This window comes from Octodon degus, unplaced genomic scaffold (genome assembly GCF_000260255.1).
Source record: "Octodon degus isolate 3935 unplaced genomic scaffold, OctDeg1.0 scaffold00005, whole genome shotgun sequence".
NCBI classification, from domain to species: Eukaryota; Metazoa; Chordata; class Mammalia; order Rodentia; family Octodontidae; genus Octodon; species Octodon degus.
Window position 1 is genome coordinate 9,865,703 of NW_004524581.1, and position 7,383 is coordinate 9,873,085.

The window sequence follows — 7,383 nt, forward strand, 5'->3', positions numbered from 1 at the left end:
ATGTATATATATTAGATATACATATATGTTATATATAACATATATCTAATATATACATATGGCTGCTGAGTGCCACCCACTGGAAAGGCAGGCTGGTAGAAACATGGTGCATCCCACCCACCTCATTCACCAGATATGGCACGGCATCATTCCTGCATCTTCCCCAAAGTCAAAAAGACCATGAAAGGGACACTCGCCAGAAGGTGCACTTCCAGAACTGCTTCAGAAAGCAATAGGAATGATGAGGATAATTGTGTCTGAATCAAGGGGGAGTATTTTGGTGGATTAATGACACAGTGTTTCTTACTGTAACAAATTTTTTTTCTTCCCAGAATTGGGGATTGAACTCAGGCCCTTGCACTTGCCCAGGAAGCGCTTATTCCACTAAGCCATCTCCCCAGCCCTGTAACAAAAATTTTTAAATGCAAAAAGAAATTTTAATGCAAACATTTACTATATTTGTTAATCACATCTCATATTGGTAGTTGTTACGGTATTAGTTTATTTTTCTGTCACTATAATGAATTACCTAAAGCTGAATACTTTATAAAGAAAATAGACTGGTGTAGCTCCCAACTTACAAGGCTGATAGTTCCAACATCACAGCACCTGCTCCCTAAAGTCCTCATGGTAGATGGCATCACATGTGGGAACACGATCACGTGGGGGACAGGAAGCCAGAGCAGCCAGAGGGGGCCAGACTTGTTCTTCTCAAAACAATCCTCTCAAAAAAACCCTATTCCTAAGCACTCTTTACTCCCTTCTTCCCACAGGCATGGCCCCGGAGACCTCTCCCTAGGACCCACCTCCTCTAGCACCACTATGCTGGGGATGAAGTCCCCAACATACGAGCCTGCGGAAGACACACTGAGCCAGTGGACACCTCTGCATCACTCACTTCTCCTGCTGCGTTCCTGGGTCACACATGACACCCCTTCATATACAGGAGGCTAAAGGACACTCTAAACTTCTCTCTTTTTTTTTTTTTTTTCCAAGCCAAACTGTATCCAGCTTTATTAAAGATACTTTTCATAAACAATCATGGTATTTCAGGCAGGACATGGGCACACAATTGTTAACAGTATACAACAACTTTCAAACTCCCTTCTTGGGTGGACTACCAAAAATTAGAAAGCCACTTAAAATCCAACGAAGTCTTCATTTGAGGCTCCAAAGTATGGAAAGTTTAGAATGAGGGTTGACATCTCACATTTAGCACACTGTTTAACAACTTTGCACAAGCCAACCCTGACTTTCAGGAAATGAAAATAGCAGAATTATCAATCTGAAGATCCACAATCTAGAAAAGGAAATCAATTGCTCTTGTGGGCTATCATCTCAACGTTACTGGCAAGTCCAGCTTGCCTGACACACTGGTAACAGCACTTTTGGGAATCAGACCCCAATAGGTCTCTGGGCTTAAGGGAGTTAAGCCTATGCTGATGGCAGAGGAAAGGAGGACATAAAATGAGCTGGGAGCTGTCCCGTACCACAAGGCATTTATGCCAAAGTGGCCACACATGTCAACATCAGAGAATTCCCTCCTCCTGGGAGCCAAGAGGAAGTCTCTCAAAACCAGCAGGGAAAGATGCCTTCCCCACATTAATCCAGCTTTGGAGACACTGACAGATGATGCTTCTCCCCAAAACAACAATGAAGTGTTCTGTATGATAACAATATAGCTTTAAAAAAAGGTAAAACAAAATTCTTCATTTTTATAAAATTTGATAGTGTTTCATAACTGTACAGTCACCAGAAGCACACAGTTATCAAAAATGCATACATTTCACTTGGCCTCTCCAGCACCTTCAGCTTTTTGTGCCTGGTCTGTCTTGGCATCTCCATTTTCTTCAGGGTTATTCCCATCCCTGCTGGCATCAGCTTTCCCCTTTTTCCCTTTGGGCACCTTCTCTCCCTTCTTTGCAGGGGCCTTCTTAGGTTTGGGCTCTGGCTTTGGAGGAGCAGGTTTAGCAGACAACCTTGCAGATCTTCTCTGTGGCTCATCCTTCTCCTTGGCTTTATCACCTTTAGCATCCCCTTCAGCCTTTCTCTTGGACATGGTGGTGACAGTGGCAGGTCACAGGTGCTACACTTGAGATTCAGTGGCATGCAGCTTTGGGGGGGGGGGCAGAATTATCCTTGCTTCTTATTCACAGTTCTCTCTCTCTCTCTCTCTCTCTCTCTCTCTCTCTCTCTCTCTCTCTCTCTCTTTAATTATGGTAAAAGACATGTAATAAAAGTCTACGATCGATCAGGGTTGCCAAGGGTTGAGGGAAGCAGCGATGAGCAGGCAAGCACAGAGGAGACACTCTGCATGTTACCATTAAGGTGGTCACAGCATGACACATTCAGACAAACTTACAGCACAAACAGCACGAAATGTGAGCCCTGGTGGACACCATGGACTCTGGGTAGCAATGACACACTTATGTATGTTCACCAAGCAGGACTGATGGACAGCTCTGGTTGCTGACGCTGATCACTATGGTACAGGCTTGCATGGAGGATGGTATATGAGAACCCTCTGTGCTTCCAACTTAAAACTGTGCTAAAGGACCAGCAAGAAAGCTCAGTGGCACAAGTGCCTCCCTGGCAAGTACAAAACAAAACAAAACAAAACAAAACAAGTAAAACTGCTCTAAAAAATTACAACCTTTAGGAAAATGTTACCTTCTCAGCCACCTTTGAGTATTCTGCTTGCTCAGGTGAGTTGTGCATAGCCACAATCAGGTAGTCAATCTTTGGAACCCGGCATCTTGTAAAACCAAACCTCCATGCTTATTAAATACCTTCCCCCTCCCTCCAACCTGCCCCACTGTGACCCCAGGACATAAAAAATTTTCTCCTGGCCAAAAAGCATCCCAGAACCTTCAACCTCAGGACTTTGGAGGCAGGACCCACCTCGCTCCAACTCCCATGCAGGCAGACAGCTTTCTCCTGTGAGGGTCTCAGGCCAACGTTAACTGCGCCACCACCCATTGGACAGATGCCGTGCTGGGCTCCAGACCTGCTATTACCTTCACTTCCCACAATGCCCTGGAAGATCACTGCCACACTCACCCAACTTAACAAATGAGGAAACTGAGTCCCAGAGACATTAAACAGTTTGCTCAAACTCATATGACTTATTCAAGATCACCCAGTTAAAAAATAAAAATAAAAACCTTTACAAAGTCCTTCCTACTTATAAGTCAAGAGCTTAGAGCTGTCCTGGCTTAACTCACCCACTCCCCACGCCCATGAGAGAGACTCCATAAGTGCCATTCCTTCTGCACACAGGAGGAATCTAAAACACAGAGCTGCTGGGCACAGTCAGTAAGAGGCCTAGCAGAGCTTGAGTCCGTGGCCCTAATCACTGTGCTACACTGCCTCCTGTAATATGTATGCCTCACCAGGGATGGTCTGCTGCTCTGAAAAGAAAAAGGGTAGGGAAGATCTTGAATTTCCAATGTGCATAGACCTTCTGTCATTTACTACAGATTCCTGGGAATCGTGGTATATTATAGTTACCATGGAACGTTATAGAGGGAGACTTAAGAGTTGAAGAATGACTAAAATAAATATCAGGGAATCAAAACCTAGCTAGTTTTGCCACTTATTAGCTGTGGGACCATGGGCAGGACCCTTGGCTTGCATCTCAATAAAAGGAGCAGTGGATATCTGTAATCCCAGCTACAGGAGGATCATAAGTTCAATTTGAGGCTTTGTCTCAAAATTTAGAAAATAAAAATGAAAAGCACTGAGGCTTAAACTCAGTGGCAGAGCATCACAGGGTCCAGTCCCTGGTACCGAGGTAGTGTTGTCACAGGGTCCAGTCCCCAGTACCGAGGCAGCATTGTCTGTAGACCCCCAGGGGCTGCTGCCCTCCAGGTGGTGCTGCACAGGCCCCAGCAATGCTGTCTCAGTAGCTGGGCTGGGGCCTGATAAGCAAGGGTTCTTAAAGTGCCCCCAAGGCGATTCCAACGCAGCTGGGGTGGGCACCACACACCAATAGTTCTAAAACTATTGGGGCCGGGGAGATGGCTCAGTGGAATAAGCGCTTCCCTAGCAAGCGCAAAGGTCTGAGTTCAATCCTTGGTTCCGCAAAAAAAAAAAATAAATAAATAAAAATAAAAATAAAACTGTAATGTAAGCCACCTGGGGAATCCTGCTAATGTGCAACTCTGGATGCTGCGGGACACTATGGGTCTTGGGTGGGCCCTGAGAGCCTGCATTCTGCCCAGGAGGTCCAAAGACCAAGCTGAGTAGCAGTGCAAGGGTTCTCAAAGCAGAGTTCATGGACCCACAGCATCAGCATCACCCAAGAACTTGTTAGCAATGCACATTTCTGGACCCCTCCCCAGACCAGAGCCCAGGCCCTCTCCACCCTGACACCAATATACTCAACACTGCACTCACTTCCTGCCATGAGCTGAATCAGAAACTCCAGGGCTGGGGTCCAGGCAACTGTGTTTTAACCAGCTCACAGGGGTTCTTGGGTGCAGGTTTCAGAATCATGTGCATAGCAGGAACAGGTGCCCTTCCAGCTGTGGTTATTTTGACAACACTAATGGGGTGCTAATGACAGCAATCACAATTAGCTCAGCACTGGCTGCTCTGTGCCTGTGGAAAGGTTTGAGGGTCACTCATGGAAAGACTTCTGCTTCCATGTGCCGTCTGTTTCCCCTGAACCCGGCTATCTGAGGACAGAGTTGGTCTCTTCGTTCCTTCCTCTTGCTTTGTTCATGTTTCTGCCTCTCAAAGAGGGACATGTAACCCCTGGCGTGAACACAGCCAAGAACTGGGACTCTGGAAGGTCAAGATCATCCCAGCTCCTCCACTATCAGCCATGGGGGATCAGAGCAAAAGCTTCTCTGTGGACCCTGTCCCATCATCCGTAAAGTGGGGGTCTGGACTATATGATTTTGGGGGTCTCAAGCAGGCAAGGTATTCTCTGACTCCCTGATTCTTCTAAGCAAAGACACTTTGGATAGATATATAGTTACATTCTCTTAACGAATAGAGCAATTTGTTCTAATGGTGTTTGTAAATAGGATATCATGTCCGCATCTTGTACAGCAATTAACCACTAGGAAGAATGTATGCAATGTGTGAATTATTGAAACTGTCCTACCAATTTGATTTGAAACTGTCTCATTGCTATTTGTTTATCAATAAAATTATGGGGAAAAAATTAAAAAAAAAAAAAAAGACACTTTGGGCAAAAGCAGCAGCCAAGGATTTTGGAGTCATCTTGTACTAAGACAAGGGATGAAGACCTGAGGGTCAGTGAAGTCAGCAGCCTCTGCCTCACCCTGCTGCTCCCAAAGCCAGCCAGCTCCAAAACTCAGGATCTTCTAGCTCATGACACCAGCCTGCCCAATGCTGCGCTGACTTCCCACCAAGGCCAGAAGACAGTTTTGAAAGAGAAGCAAATAACAACAGCTCAGCTGGACATGGTGGCCCATGCCTGGAATCAAGAGGATCACTGAGAGTTCCAGGCCAGCATGGGCTATATAGTGAGTTCAAGGGCAGCCTGAGCTACATAATGAGACGCTGTCAAAACAAAACAAAACAAAATGACAGCTCACTCTCAGATGGCACTTACTGCATGCCTGAGATGTTTCTAAGCACTTTATACTTCCTGCAGACCACCCCATGAGGTAGGGACCATTATTTACCACTGTGAAAGCTGAGGCACAGTAGGTGAATGGAGGACAGGCCCTGAGAGCTCAGTTCAACAGGGTAGGATGTGGAGTTCAGCGAGAGCACAAAGCAGAGGACCTGGCTGGGTGGCAAAGGGTGTCTGGTTCAGGAGACTGATCCCCATAAAACAGACTTTTCTGCAACACAAAAATGCAAACTAAGACCTGGTCCTGATGGGAAGAGCCAGCACCCTTTCCAGGAGATACAACTTGCAGCACCTCCAGGTACCGTCAAAGGCCAGGTTGGCATCCTGGGGAAAGGGGCAAAACTAAACAACACCAATATGCCTGGCTGAGCCTCCCGAAATACAGGCTTCCAGTTCCTGAAACGCCCCTGCTCCGCAAAGCGGGGCACCACAGGATGCAAAGACCAAACAAAACTTCCAATCAAGGCATTGTAGGACTGCATTGTGTGTCACTAAGCATAGCCAGGCATGCTTTGAACACTTATTTATGCAAAGCATTTGCAGAGCTGCTCTCTGGGGAGGGCTGAAGACAAAGTAAGCAGGAGACCTGCTCCTCCAGACACATACCTTCCTTGGAGACTGCTGCTTTTGAGTCCTCAGGGGGAACCTTCAGAGCCTGATCTCTAGGGCAGTGCTTCCCCGTCCCCTAGGTTACCATCCTCCAGGAGGCCAGGAGGGAAAGGGCTCAGGAGGAAGCACTGAAGACTGCAGAAGTCCAGAGGCTCCATTCCAACAGCAAACAGGCTGGGCCCAGTGGGGAGTTAGAGAGAGAAGGACAAACACATGTCTGGAAGGGGTGACTTCTGGGATGGGGACATCGCTTGACTTAAATGTACTAGGAGTACTAGAAGCCTGGATTTTTTCCAATCTTCTTTTAAGGACTTCTTTGTTATGTGAGGTTTTTATAAGCATTTATGGCTTCTCACAAATATACTTAGCTTAAAGAAAGTGGCAACCCTGATATCCAGCTAGCCTAGGAATGAATTCCCTCCACTGTCCATGGAGCAGTAATCCTGGGGACATGGAGTGTGGAGCTGATGGCTACTGCAGTGAAGCTCAGAGAGGCTGCTGTGCAGCACAGTGGACAGCCCGAGGGCTGCAGTCACACACACACACCCTACCACTGTGGAAGCCCCAGCCTCACTAGGAAATGAGATGACTATGGGTGTCTGCCTGAAAGAACAAAGCCGGGCTTAGGGCTGCCATCCAGTGGCCCCCACAGCCAGGCAGGATATGCTCAAAGCACACAAGAAGAGACAAGGGCCCAGGAGGAAGACCTCCTTGCGACCCACATGGAGGCTTTCCTTAAGCCAGCTCTTTGTTGTTGTGGGAGGCCTCTAGTAAGTTGTGCCAGCTGCAGGGCTGCCTCCATACACTGAGGACCTAAGTTCATCTAAAACCTGTATGTGAAAGTCTGCAACAGCATAAATTCTGAACACCCAGAAAGTAGAAACAACCCACATGACCATAAAAGGAAAAATGAATAAACAAAATATGGTATACCCCCCAAAATATGGTATGTACACATTACTCACCCATAACAAGGAATGTAATTCTAGCATAGGCTATACCATGGCTGAACTTGAAAACATATTTTTTTTTAAATTCTGAAGCAATCTTAACGAGTCTCTAAATTGCCCAAACTAGGGCTGATGAGATGGCTCAGTGGTCTAAAGCACCTACTTAGAACAAGCTTAGCAAAGCACAGGGACCACGGTTCAATCCCCCAGCAC

At 46.6% G+C, this 7,383-nt stretch overlaps 1 protein-coding gene and 1 pseudogene across 2 annotated transcripts in view; both read right to left on the reverse strand.

Moving 5' to 3' along the window:
• The window catches only part of Lrrc20 (leucine rich repeat containing 20), a 77,555-nt gene that overhangs the window by 48,184 nt on the left and 21,988 nt on the right, over positions 1–7,383 (reverse strand). The window lies entirely within an intron of this gene.
• LOC101586560 lies at positions 1,787–2,064 on the reverse strand (annotated as a pseudogene).